Source organism: Muntiacus reevesi, chromosome 22 (genome assembly GCF_963930625.1).
Source record: "Muntiacus reevesi chromosome 22, mMunRee1.1, whole genome shotgun sequence".
Classification (NCBI taxonomy): domain Eukaryota; kingdom Metazoa; phylum Chordata; class Mammalia; order Artiodactyla; family Cervidae; genus Muntiacus; species Muntiacus reevesi.
This window is the reverse complement of record NC_089270.1, coordinates 13,064,638-13,076,891: the sequence shown is the minus strand read 5'-3', so window position 1 is coordinate 13,076,891 and position 12,254 is coordinate 13,064,638.

The window sequence follows — 12,254 nt, the reverse complement described above, 5'->3', positions numbered from 1 at the left end:
TTCCACAATGTCACTAATGCCATCTTTCTGCTCAAGCCATCCTAGGTGCGTGGCTTCTATCCTCATGATTATCTCATAGTCCCAGGATAGCTGCTGCAACTCCAGTCATCACATCCTCATTCTAGGCTGTGAGAAGGAGGAAGAGAAGAGCAAAATGTACCAACTGTGGCAGCTCACTTTAAAGAACTTTTCTAAAAGCCCCACTTCTTAAGGTCTGCTTGCAAATTACTGGCCTGAATTAAGTCATATGACCATCCCAGTTACAAGGGTGGATGTGAAATGTCATTTTGGAACTGGCATTCTCCAAACTGGGCTTCCCAAGTGGCCCAGTTGGTAAAGAACCTGACTGCCATTGAGGGAGACATAAAAGACACGGATTCAATTCCTGGGTCAGGAAGATCCCCTGGAGAAGGAAATGGCAACCCAGTATTCTCACTTGGGAAATCCCATGGACAAAGGGGCCTGGTGGGCTCATGGGGTCATGAATAGTAAGACATGACTGAGCACACATGGAGAAGAAGTTAAATAGGAAAGGAGAAAAGGTTTGGGTGAGCAACTCAAAATCTCTGCCAAATTCTTGTGTGGCCAAAGGGAGACCAGATATAGTTGAGAACTTTCTTATGGGAAAAAAGCTAAGGCTTCTGTATGCCATTTCTTCTACGGACATTCTCTTTTACTCCTCAAAATTCTTTAGACTCAGCATTGGATATTACTATTTCCATTTACCTCTGGAAACTGGGACTCAGAGTAAATTTGTCCATGAGACTCACCCAGCTTTGCAAATTCCATCTGGGTTTCTAACTTGGGTGTCTCTGACTGCAGAGCCCATGTCTTTCCTCTGCACCATTCTGACTCCTCTGGTCTGCAAATGGAAGCATCATTCACTTATTCTTTCAACCGTTGGTAAGTGCACTGGGTAATGGCACATGGTAGATACCTAGTGAATATTTGTCCAGTGAATGAATGAGTAAGTGCTTGCCTCATGGGGAGGAGCTCATTGTCTTCCTGGTGAGGGACATCGATCAGGGTCACCCAGAGCCATCTATAGGATGCTGTGATTCCCTCTTTCTAGGGAGCACTGAGGAAAATGTGACCAAGGATACTGGGTGCACCTGAGCTGGGAGGACCGAGCGGGATGCTCAGACAGGAAGGGAACTCAGGCTTGAAGAATCATAGTGCAGATGGGAAGATGAGGTGAAGAAGTTCCAGGGGAGAAGGGCCAGGGTGATGGGGGTGGGGGGTCCCGGAGACAGGGCTGGACGTGTCTCAAAACTCAGTGTCCTTGGGGAGAAACAAGCTGGGGGCTCAGTCTGGGCATCTGTGGGACCACCCCCCACATCTTCACCAGTTTGCAGTCCCTCATTTTCACTCTCTGGTCTCCTTCTCAACAACTCAGTTTTGGCAATTTATGGAGTGAATGCCCATAAAGTGCCCATCTCCTGATGGGCAGGAGACTCTGGCAGTTCGTCCTGAAGCACAAATTTCATTTTTCGAATTACGTGAGCTTACTCTTCCCTGTTGGTGAATCGGCGGAACTTGGGATGGCCAAGGGCTGTCTGTGGACTCACCCTCAAGTCTCCAGCTCCTGGGACAGTAGGTTGTACTTGCTTTGAAGGTTAACGTGCCCACACTTTTCCTAGAATTGTGCCTCTTGAAAGTGAGAAGGTGGGAGTGTGTAGGAGGGGCATAATTATATGGATGGTGGAGTTGTGTTCTTTCCAGAGAAAATAAGTGTAAATCTCAGGTGGCTACACGAAAGCAGGGGTTAATCTCATTCCTCCTCTAGTGGGTTGAACATTTGACAATTTACAGACAGGTTACAAACACAGATTTTTCTCTTCTTCATTTCAGTTCAGTCGCTCAGTTATGTCCGACTCTTTGTGACCCCATGGACTGCAGCACACCAGGCTTCCCTGTCCATCACCAAATCCCTGAGCTTACTCAAACTCATGTCCATTGAGTCGGTGATGCCATCTAACCATCTCATCCTCTGTCATTTCCTTCTCCTGCCTTCAATCATTCCCAGAATCAGGGTCTATTCAAATGAGTCAGCTCTTCACATCAGGTGGCCAAAATATTGGAGTTTCAGTCCAATATTATTCAGTCCAAAATATCAGTCCTTCCAATGAACACCCAGGACTGATCTCCTTTATAATGGACTGGTTGGATCTCCTTGCAGTCCAAGGGGCTCTCAAGAGTCTTCTCCAGCACCACCATTCAAAAGCATCAATTCTTCAGTGCTCAACTTTCTTTATAGTCCAACTCTCACATCCATACATGACTACTGGAAAAACCATAACCTTGACTAGATGGACCTTTGTTGACAAAGAGCCCCAGCAAAATCAGTGATTTCTTAGTTTTAAACACAGGTGTTTCCAAAGTTTCTCCCTCCCCACTTCTCCACCCCTGCCATGTTGGTCTCCGGGAGAGGGAAGCACCCAAGGGCTTCCTGAGGGGTACGACCAGCCGACTGATGTTTTGTTGTCAGTTTCCACCCCAGCTGCTGGCCAGGGTGCCCACACTGTCATCCATGCTTGTGTCCCCTCATCACACCCCTGGCTCAGCCAGGACCTGCACCCTTCCCTGACCTCCCTGTAGCACGCCTGCATGGAGATGAATTCCCTGGCACTGCCAGTCCACCACCACCTGGACCTCACGGCGCCAACCCAGCTCCAGCACCTCGATGACGACGTATCCTTTCCTTGAGGCTTTTGGTCCTCCTAGAGCCCCAGAAAGGAAGCAGGTACAAGTGCCCTCCAGATGCCCCTTATTTCACTGAGGTTCTATCCTTCCCCTTCCCCACCTTCGGGGTTTTGCCTGGAGAAGGTGTTCCAGTGTGGGATTCCTTCTATAAGACACTCTCTCAGCCTCCTCTCCTATTTTTTCCTCTCTCCCTCCTTCCCTCGTGGTCTCACCTCCTGTTGAGTTTGAAAATGGTTTTTATTCTTAATATATCTTTGCCAGCTCTACTGTGCATGGTCTAATTTGTATATTCAGAATCCACCCAACTCTCGGATTCAAGAAACACCTTTGAGCCTCTGCAAACTTGCCTCTTGCAGTTGAAAATCTGGGTTTTAAACCTGGGTCTTCTATGATATTCAAGAGATTATTCTGGAAGGCATTATTTTGCTGTGCCCACAGGCATGGCACCGGGAGGTAAGAAAAGGGAGCCAAATGCCTGCTGGCAAAGGAGCTTACTTCCAGTCCTTCCAACTCATCTTAGCGCAACACGGTCTCTTTCTCCAGGTGTCACCTTCCCCAGAGTCATGCCAGACACTGGTCCTGGCCTGCCCCCCGATTCCTTGAAAAGCATCAGTGTCTGTTGTGCTTCAGGGCCTTTGCACCTGATCCGTTTCCCTTTCCTACAACATAAACGTGTGTACATACGCACACATAATGCATACATGACTTCCGTTGTGGACTGATTTCTGCCAGGTCATTCTAAGGAGAAGACCATGTGTGCTGATTGTTGCTGTTTGTTTAGGGTGGATGGGAAATGAGCACAAGGAAATAGGTGCTGGAGGCGGGGGAGGGGGAGTCTTGGTTAGTCCAGAATTTTCTCTTGACCCACATTCAGGTGTCTGATAGGAACTCCACAGATGTTTATTATGAGGATGGGCATCTGAAAGGTAAGAATATTTCTGCATGATCTTAGACTAAGCATTCCAATCATCAGAAGTTGATCAATAAGAAATTCCTTCCAGCCTGCGTCACTTAAGCAATGTGGGGGGAGGTGTGGAGGAATTGTTTCCATAGAAAGGCAGAGAAAACCATTCACTGGTGATACTGTTGAGGTCGGCAGTGGGCCCAGGAAAACTGAGGAGGGGCCTAGGATAGCTGTGTGGTTCCCATGAACAGGAGATGCATGAACTTTCCCTGCCACGATGAGTGGTCCTTTTGCCCAGAAAGAGAGCTTTGAGGAGCCAATCCTGAGAGCTTGCTATGTGACCAAGAACTAGCCTCTCATGTGTAAGGTCCTACTTATGTCTCATAGTAACTCTGCAAGGTAAGTACTAACATTATCCCCATTTACAGATGGGAAAACTGAGGTACAACAGTTAAGTAAGGCACATAGATGCAGGAATTTGCAGCGGAGGGAGCCAGGATTAGAACCCAGGCTGTCTACCTCTGGAGCCAACATTGTCATCAGGTAACAAGGATGAGTGGTGGCATAGAGGGGTAAAGATGTTAGTTCTTTTATGAGGTCCCACTATGGAGTGTTTCTTCACTTACCTTTTGATGGTCACGTGAGCTGCTCCAGACTTTGGCTATTATGGGCCTCCTGGTGGCTCAGCTGGTAAAGAATCCCCCCTCAATGCGGGAGACCTGAGTTTGATCCCTGGTTTGGGAAGATCCCCTGGGAAGGGAAAAGCTATCCACTCCAGGATTCTGGCCTGGATAATTCCACAGACTGTACAGTCCATGGGGTTGCGAAGAGTCGGACACCCCGAGCCACTTTCACTTTCACTTTGGCTATTACGGATAAAACTCTGTATGGACATGTGTTTTGTGTCTCTGAGACTGTTGTTTAGTTGCTAAGTTATGTCCATCTCTTTTGGGATCTCATGGGACTGTAGCCCGCCAGGCTCCTCTGTTCATGGGGTTCCACAGGCAAGAATACTGGACTGGGTTGCCATTTCCTTCTCCATGGGATCTTTCTGGGCCAGGGATCAAACCCCCATCTTCTGCACTGGTAGGTGAATTCTTTACCACTGAGCCACCAGGAAACTCTTTTGGTTTTTCCCCATGGGTAGTGATGTTAGCTACACTTTTTCCAGGGATGCCCTTTACCTTATGGAAGAATTTTCCGTCAATTCCTACTTTGCTAATAGTTTTAATCAGAAATGAATGCTGTATTTTGTCAAATTTTAAAATTTTTTCATCTATTTCATATGAGATTTTTCTTTCCCATAATTTTTAGAATAAATTACATTGATTGATTTTCAAATATTAAATCAGCTTTTTACTCTTGGGATAAACTCAACTTGGTCATGATATACTGTTCTTTTAAAATAAAATATCACTATTTGCAAAAATCTTGCTGAGAACTTTTGCAACTAAGATCACAAAGAATATTCATCTGTAATGTTCTCTTCTTCTGCTATCTTTCTGGTTTTGGAGTCAAGGTATTGCTGGTTTCATAAAAATGAGTTGGAAAGTATATCCTTACTTTATTTTTCTGGAAGAGTATGGGGGAAATTAGATTTATTTCTTCCTTAAATATTTACTAGAATGCACAGGGAATTTTGGTACCTAGAGTTTTCATGATTGGGAGATTTATAATTAAAAAGTCAATGTCTTTAAATACATAGAAACTTCTGTGTTTTTAAAAAAATAATCTTTGGTAGTTTGCATTTTCCAAGGAATTTTTCCTTTTCACCTATTGACATATTGTTTATTGACATAAGGCTATTCCTAATATTTTCTTGTCATCTTTTTAATTTCTATAGAATCTGTAATGATGCTATTTCTCTCATTCCTAGTCATTTCTTTTTTTTTCATTCCTAGTCTTCATAATCTGTGCCTTCTTTGATTTTTTCATCATGATGAGCTTGGCTAGAGGCTTATCAAGTTTACTGACCTCTTCAAAGAACCAGTTTTTAGTTTTATTGATTTTTCTATACTGTTTTTTTTAAATTTCTTATCTTATTTTCATTATTTCCTTTATTTGACTTAATTCAGGGTTTTTAAAAAACATGGACCATTTTTAAGTCTTTTTAAGTCTTTATTGCATTTGTTACAATGTTGCTTCTGCTGTTCTCATGTTCTGGTTTTTTGGCCATGACGCATGTAGGATCCCAGCTCCACAGCAAGGGATCAGTCCTGCACCACTTGCATTGGAAGGTGAGTTTCCGAACACTGGACCACCAGGAAAGTCCCTACTTCAGGTTTAATTTGCTCTTTTTAAAAAAAAAAAAAAATCTAGTTTCTTAGGGGGAAATCTGAAGTCAAATCTTTCTTCTGTTCTAATATACTACAGTTAGTGATATAAATTTCCCTCTAGTAAATGTGTTAGTGACTCCAACAAATTTTGATCATTTCTGTTCTGAGTTGAGTCCATTTGATTTCTTATCCTCCTCATTTTCATCATATTCCCTGATTCTTTACATGCCTGACATTACTTTATTGAATGATGATCATTGTAGCTTGTTAGGAGTTCAATATTTCTGTGTCCAGCTCTGCAACGCCATGGACCGGACTCCTCTGTCCATGGGATTCCCAAGGCAAGAATACTGGAGCTGGTTGCCATTTCCTTCTCCGGGGGAGCTTCCAAACCCAGGGATCAAACCTGGGTCTCTTGCATTGCAGGTGGATTCTTTACCATCTGAGCCACCAGGGAAGCCCTAGATATGTTTGTATTCTTATAAATATCCTTTGTTTGGGGATGCAATTAATCACTTGGAGATATTTTGATCTTTTGAGTCTGGTTTTTAAGATTTTGACTCAGTGGTAAAGAATCCACCCACAAATGCAGGAGATACAGGAGTCTCGAGTTCAAGCCCTGGGTCAGGAAGATCCCTTGAAGGAGGAAATGGCAACCCACTCCAGTATTCTTGCCTGGAGAATTCCATGGACAGAGGAGCCTGGAGGACTACAGTCCACGTGGTCGCAAAGAGAAGGACAAGACTGAGCACACAGGCACACATTTAAGATTTATTAGGTGGGACCAAGGCAGTGTTTAGTCTATGGCTAATGGTTCATCTAGTCAAAGCTTTGGTTTTTCCAGTAGTCATGTATGGATATGAGAGTTGGACTATAAAGAAAGCTGAGCACTGAAGAATTGATGCTTTTGAACTGTGGTGTTAGAGAGGACTCTCGAGTTGAGAGTCCCTTGGACAGCAAGGAGATCCAACCAGTTCATCCTAAAGGAAATCAGTCCTGAATATTCATTGGAAGCACTGATGCTGAAGCTGAAACTCCAATACTTTGGCCACCTGATGCGAAGAACTGACTCATTGGAAAAGACCCTGATGCTGGGAAAGATTGAAGGCAGGAGGAGGAGGGGATAACAAAGGAGAGATGGTTGGATGGCATCACTGACTCAATGGACATGAGTTTGAGTAAACTCTGGGAGTTGGTGATGGACAAGGGAAGCCTGGTGTGCTGCAGTTCATAGAGTTGCAAAGAGTCAGACACGACTGAGTGACTGAACTGAACTGAACTGAATTATTCCCCATTATTGAGATGTGTTTTTTCTTAGTACTCTACAGAATGATCCCTGAATTAAAATGTTGTAGGATCTGGGAGCAGCACTGTTCCCAGCCCTGTGTGAGCCCTGAATACTCTTACCTCTAGTCCTTTTTAGTAGTTCTTTCACTAGCCTCAAATACTTTTCTCACATGCATAGTACTCTACTGATTAGATGAGGACTGCTCTTTGAAAGTCTCTTAAATTCTCTCCTCTGCAGTGACCTACCCAGAATGTCTGGCCACCTTGAACTCTCTGGACTCTGGGCTCTGTCTCTTTAACTCAAGGAGCCCTTGGACTCCACCTGAGTTCCCTTCCCTGCAGGGATGCCTGTAATGTCTCTCAAGGCAGAAAGTGGGACAATCATAGGGCTCACTTCATTTATTTCCCATCTTTCAGGGTCACTGTCCTTTATTGCCTGATGTCCAATGTCTTGAAATTGACTGCTTTGTAACTTTGTCTATTAAAGACATTTTCCTAGGCAGAGGGTAAATCTAGCTCTTGTTACTACAGCTTGGTCATAAGCTCAGACTGTTGTTCAGTCGCTCAGTTGGCCCCTTGGACTGCAGCATGCCAGGCTTCCCTGTCCTTAGACCAAAGTAGTTTTAATTTACTTTTCTCATATCAGTGAGTTTCTTCATCTTTTCATACAATTGAGATTCTTTTTCTGTGGATTGTCTATTCATTTCTTGGCTCATTTCTCACCAGGGTTTTTCTTCCTTCTATAATTTTGGAAAACTCTATAGAGATTTTGGAGAAGGAAATAGCAGCCCACTCCAATTTTTTGCCTGGAGAATCCCAGGGATGGGGGAGCCTGATGGGCTGCCGTCCATGGGGTCGCACAGAGTCGGACACGACTGAAGCGACTTAGCAGCAGCAACAGCAGCTATAAAGATTTATACGTTAGGGATACAAACACCTTGTTGTTCTTGTGATTTAAATTCCAGATATTTTCCTAGTATATTTGTCATTTAAAGTTTTATATTTTTTTCATCAAATGTTTTTAATTTTTATGTAAAAACACTTTCCCTTATTGCTTCTAAATTATTAGATGTATTCCTTTAAAAAAAAAACAAAACAATATAACTAAGCACATTTTTGGAAACCAAGCATTCATTTAAACTCTTTAAGCATCCCTTGGGTGAAGGATGCTAAGGTTCTGATATAACAGCTAGACTGTCAGTACCCAGATTTTTTTTTAAGAGAATAGTATCTTTGAAATATATTTCTATTGAATATTTACATGAATTTGTGTTATAAAATAGTTGCTGAAGTTGGATGAGGTAAACCTCTGCAAGTTGAATTCAGTTTCGTTTGTGCATACTAAGTCACTTCAGTTGTGTCTGACTCTTTTGCCATGCCCTCTCCTCCAGGGGATCTTCCTGACCCAGGGATCAGAGCAACATCTCTTATATCTCCTTCATTGGCAGGCAGGTTCTTTACCACTAGCACCACCTGGGAAGCCCTGAATTCAGCTGTATGTTTTTTTCAAAGCTCTGTTTATAGTGAAAGGGTCCCTGGGAAGAAATTCCAAGCACAGAAACCCAGGCAGAAAGACTGACATTTAGGGATGGGCAGGGGAGCAAGGCTAGAGAAAAGAGGTATCATTACTGAGCATGTGTTATGTGGTGGCACAATAGAAGAACATAGTCATAAGAGAAAGTCTTCAGTGGATATAGTCTTGTTCGTGGTTGCCTAGTCGGTGGAATAACCTTCCTAAATTTGGAATCTTATCCCCCTTATGATTTCTACATCCCTGAAGCAGAAATCAGTCACTCACTTTCCCAGCCTCTCTTGCAATTCAGGGCAGGCATGTGACTCGGGCTTCACCAATCAGATGCAGTGACTTGAGACTTTGATTTGCAAAAGAGAAATGATTGGATGAGGCAAGTGCATCTGGAAATTCACTTTCTCAGGAGAATTACAGCAGAGGCTGCTTCAGAGAAGGGCAGGCAGGGCTGGGGAGCTGGGGTTCACCCTCCCAGTGACCTTTTGAACTAAGATGTTCATGCTCAGTGGAACTGGCAAGAGGAAACTTCACTGGAGTTAACAAGTAGGGGCATTTGGACATTGCTCCTGGATATTGTTGCCATCTCAAACTTGATCTTCAGACTCATTGATTGGGAGGGGTGGGATCTGGGAAGTGAAACATCTTTAACTAGGTGCTGGGGGTACCTCTGGCTATTGCCCATTATTAATGGCTTGTCAGTAAGGAGACACAGTTGAAACTTGCACCTTCTTCCAGCTAATGAGAAAAATTAGAGGGAGACAAATAAAAAAGTTCTTGTTTTCCTTAGAGAATAGATGAGAGAAAATAAAACCATTGCATCATGGCCACCAACCATCCTCTTTGTTCATTTGAAAAGAAATTGAGGCTTTTCTATATACCAGATACTGTGCCAAGTGATAGACTTCTATGAGAAGCAGGAGGAAAACCAGGATATCAAAACTTTTTGACCAGTGGGGATATCAAAAACAATAAAAGCCTTTATCACTCACTGCAATTGTGTCTGGAAAATAATTTTTATGTAGGCTGCGTGGTGTGAGATGTTTGAAGTTGTTGAACATGAAGCCCAGACATGTTAATTTGATAAATTAGTGGGAGGTTATTCCACCCCTACTTTGCAACAAGATCACAGGAAATTTGCTAACACAGAATGACAATATGCTAAGGGAAAAAAAAATCCCCAGAAGTGATCAATAACCCTTTAGTTTCCATTGCTATGAAATGGGAAAGACTTTAAAATTTTTTTAATTTATTTTATTGAAGTATAGTCTATTTACAATGTTGTATTAATTCCATCTGTACAGCAAAGTGTTTCAGTTATACATGTATATACATTCCTTTTCATATTCTCTTCCATTACAGTTTATCACAGGATATTGAATATAGTTCCCTATGCTACGCAGTAGGACCCTGCTGTTTGTCCATTCCACAGATAATAGTTTGCATCTGCTGACCCCAAACTCCCAAATTATCCCTCCCCCACCCCCATTTCCCCTTGGCAGCTATAAGTCTGTTCTCTATGTTTGTGAGTCTGTCTGTGTAGATGAGTTTATTTGTGTCATATTTTAGATTCCACATATAAGTGATATCATATGATATTTGTCTTTTTCCAACTATTTCACTTAGTATGATAATCCTTAAGTCCATCCAAGTTGCTGCAAGTGGCTTTATTTCATCCTTTTTTATAGCAGAGTAATAGTCCATTGCATATATGCACCATATCTTTATCCATTCATCTGTCTACAGACATTTACTAATAGGTTGTTTCCATGTCTTGAAAAAGTTTTAAACTTTAATGGTCAATGCAAAATAAAATAAAATAAAATAAGATAAAATAAAAACAATCTCTCACCTTTGTAGAGTGTCTCACAATTTCCAAAGCATATGGATTCCTTCAGTTAAGCAGTTCAGTTAATGGAGGATCTACTATATTTCGCACTCACCCATCCTTCCTCAACCCCTGTTTTATTTTTCACATAATGCTATCAGTCAACTTTCTTAGTCACAAGCAAGAGAAAGGGACTTTGGTTGATAGAGTGGTGGTGAAGGGCAATAACAGTCTTCATGGTTAGATGCTCTGACTTGTCTTTCTATCCCATGCCAGCTATGTGACCTGGAACAAGCTTCTTAATTTCTTTGATCCTGTAAAGATGGTAAGTCAGTTCACATGTTTCCTTTGCTCATAGCTTTCCACAGGCTTCCCATCTCAGGCAGAGATAAGGTCAGGCTCCTTTCTCTACCCTGTAAGGTCAAACCAGCTGGACAGTTGTGTGCCTGACTGCGTCTCCCACTACTTCCCCTCTTATTCTGCTCCAGCCACTTTGGACCTTGCTGCACCTCAAGCAGCCAGACATGCTGCTGCCCCAGGGCCTTTGAACTTGATGATTGCTCTCTCTGCAGTACTCTTCTCTCACCATCTACAGGGCTTGCTTCCTCACTTCCTTAAGCCTTCATTCAAACACTACCATCTCAATGAGACCCTCCATCATTGAAAACTGCAAATCCATCCCTCCATCCCCTTCCTCTCATTTCCTGTTCTGTTTTTCTCCATATCACCCATCTGCTTATAACAAACTATGTCACCTACTTATTTATATTCTACCTCCCTTCACCACAAAGACCTTTCTCCATGAGAAAGGATGCATTCGAGCACCTGAAATCTGAGAACATGGGAGGCACATCTACTGAGCAAATGAGTGAAGCAGGCCAGCTTCCTGTCCTCCTCACCCTTGCAGTGGGTGGTTAGAGTCCCTCCTGACATCAGGCCTGTGAGGATGAAATGAGATTAGGTCCTCAGAGTGTCAGTTGTACCACCCGCAAGTACCAACCTCGGGTGCCCTGCTGCCCCCCTTGCAGACCAGCTTCTCACTCCACACTAGCTGCCCAGGAAACAAATCTGATTAATGCCCTTCACCGTAAGCACCCTGAGCACCGTGCTTGAAGAAGCTTTGAAACCAGTAACTATCAGCCACCAGACTGTCTGTCAGAGGTTCAGCTCAGAGGGGGCCACACTCAAGGGGTCACTGGGAGAGAGGAGAAGGATGCCCAGCTTTAGAAGGAAGCAGGGAGACATCGATCCTGCAGATGGGAAGCGGGCAGCAAAGGACACACCTCCAGCCTGCAGGATGCACAGTCTAGCTGGGAGAACGTATCTCATGGTATAGATGTGATGTTGGAATGAAAATAAATATTGAGCTGGTACAGAGATTCACAGGTGCGAGAGCTCACTGTGGGCTGTGGGAAGAAGGGAAGACTTCTTTGGGGAGGTGACAATTTGATCAAATTATATTGTGAGGGATTTGTGGGTATCACGGAGGCAAGATAACACCTAACTTTGAACTAATTAAGAAACAGTAGTGTAATGGGCTTCCCAGGGGGCTCATAAGGTAAAGAATCTGCCTGCAATGTGGGATACCTGGGTTTGATCCCTGGATTGGGAAAATCCCCTGGAGAAGGAAATGGCAACCCACTGCAGTATTCTTGCTGGGAAATCCCATGGACAGAAGAGCCTGGTGGGCTACAGTCCATGGGGTGGCAGAGTTGGACACGACTGAGCAAC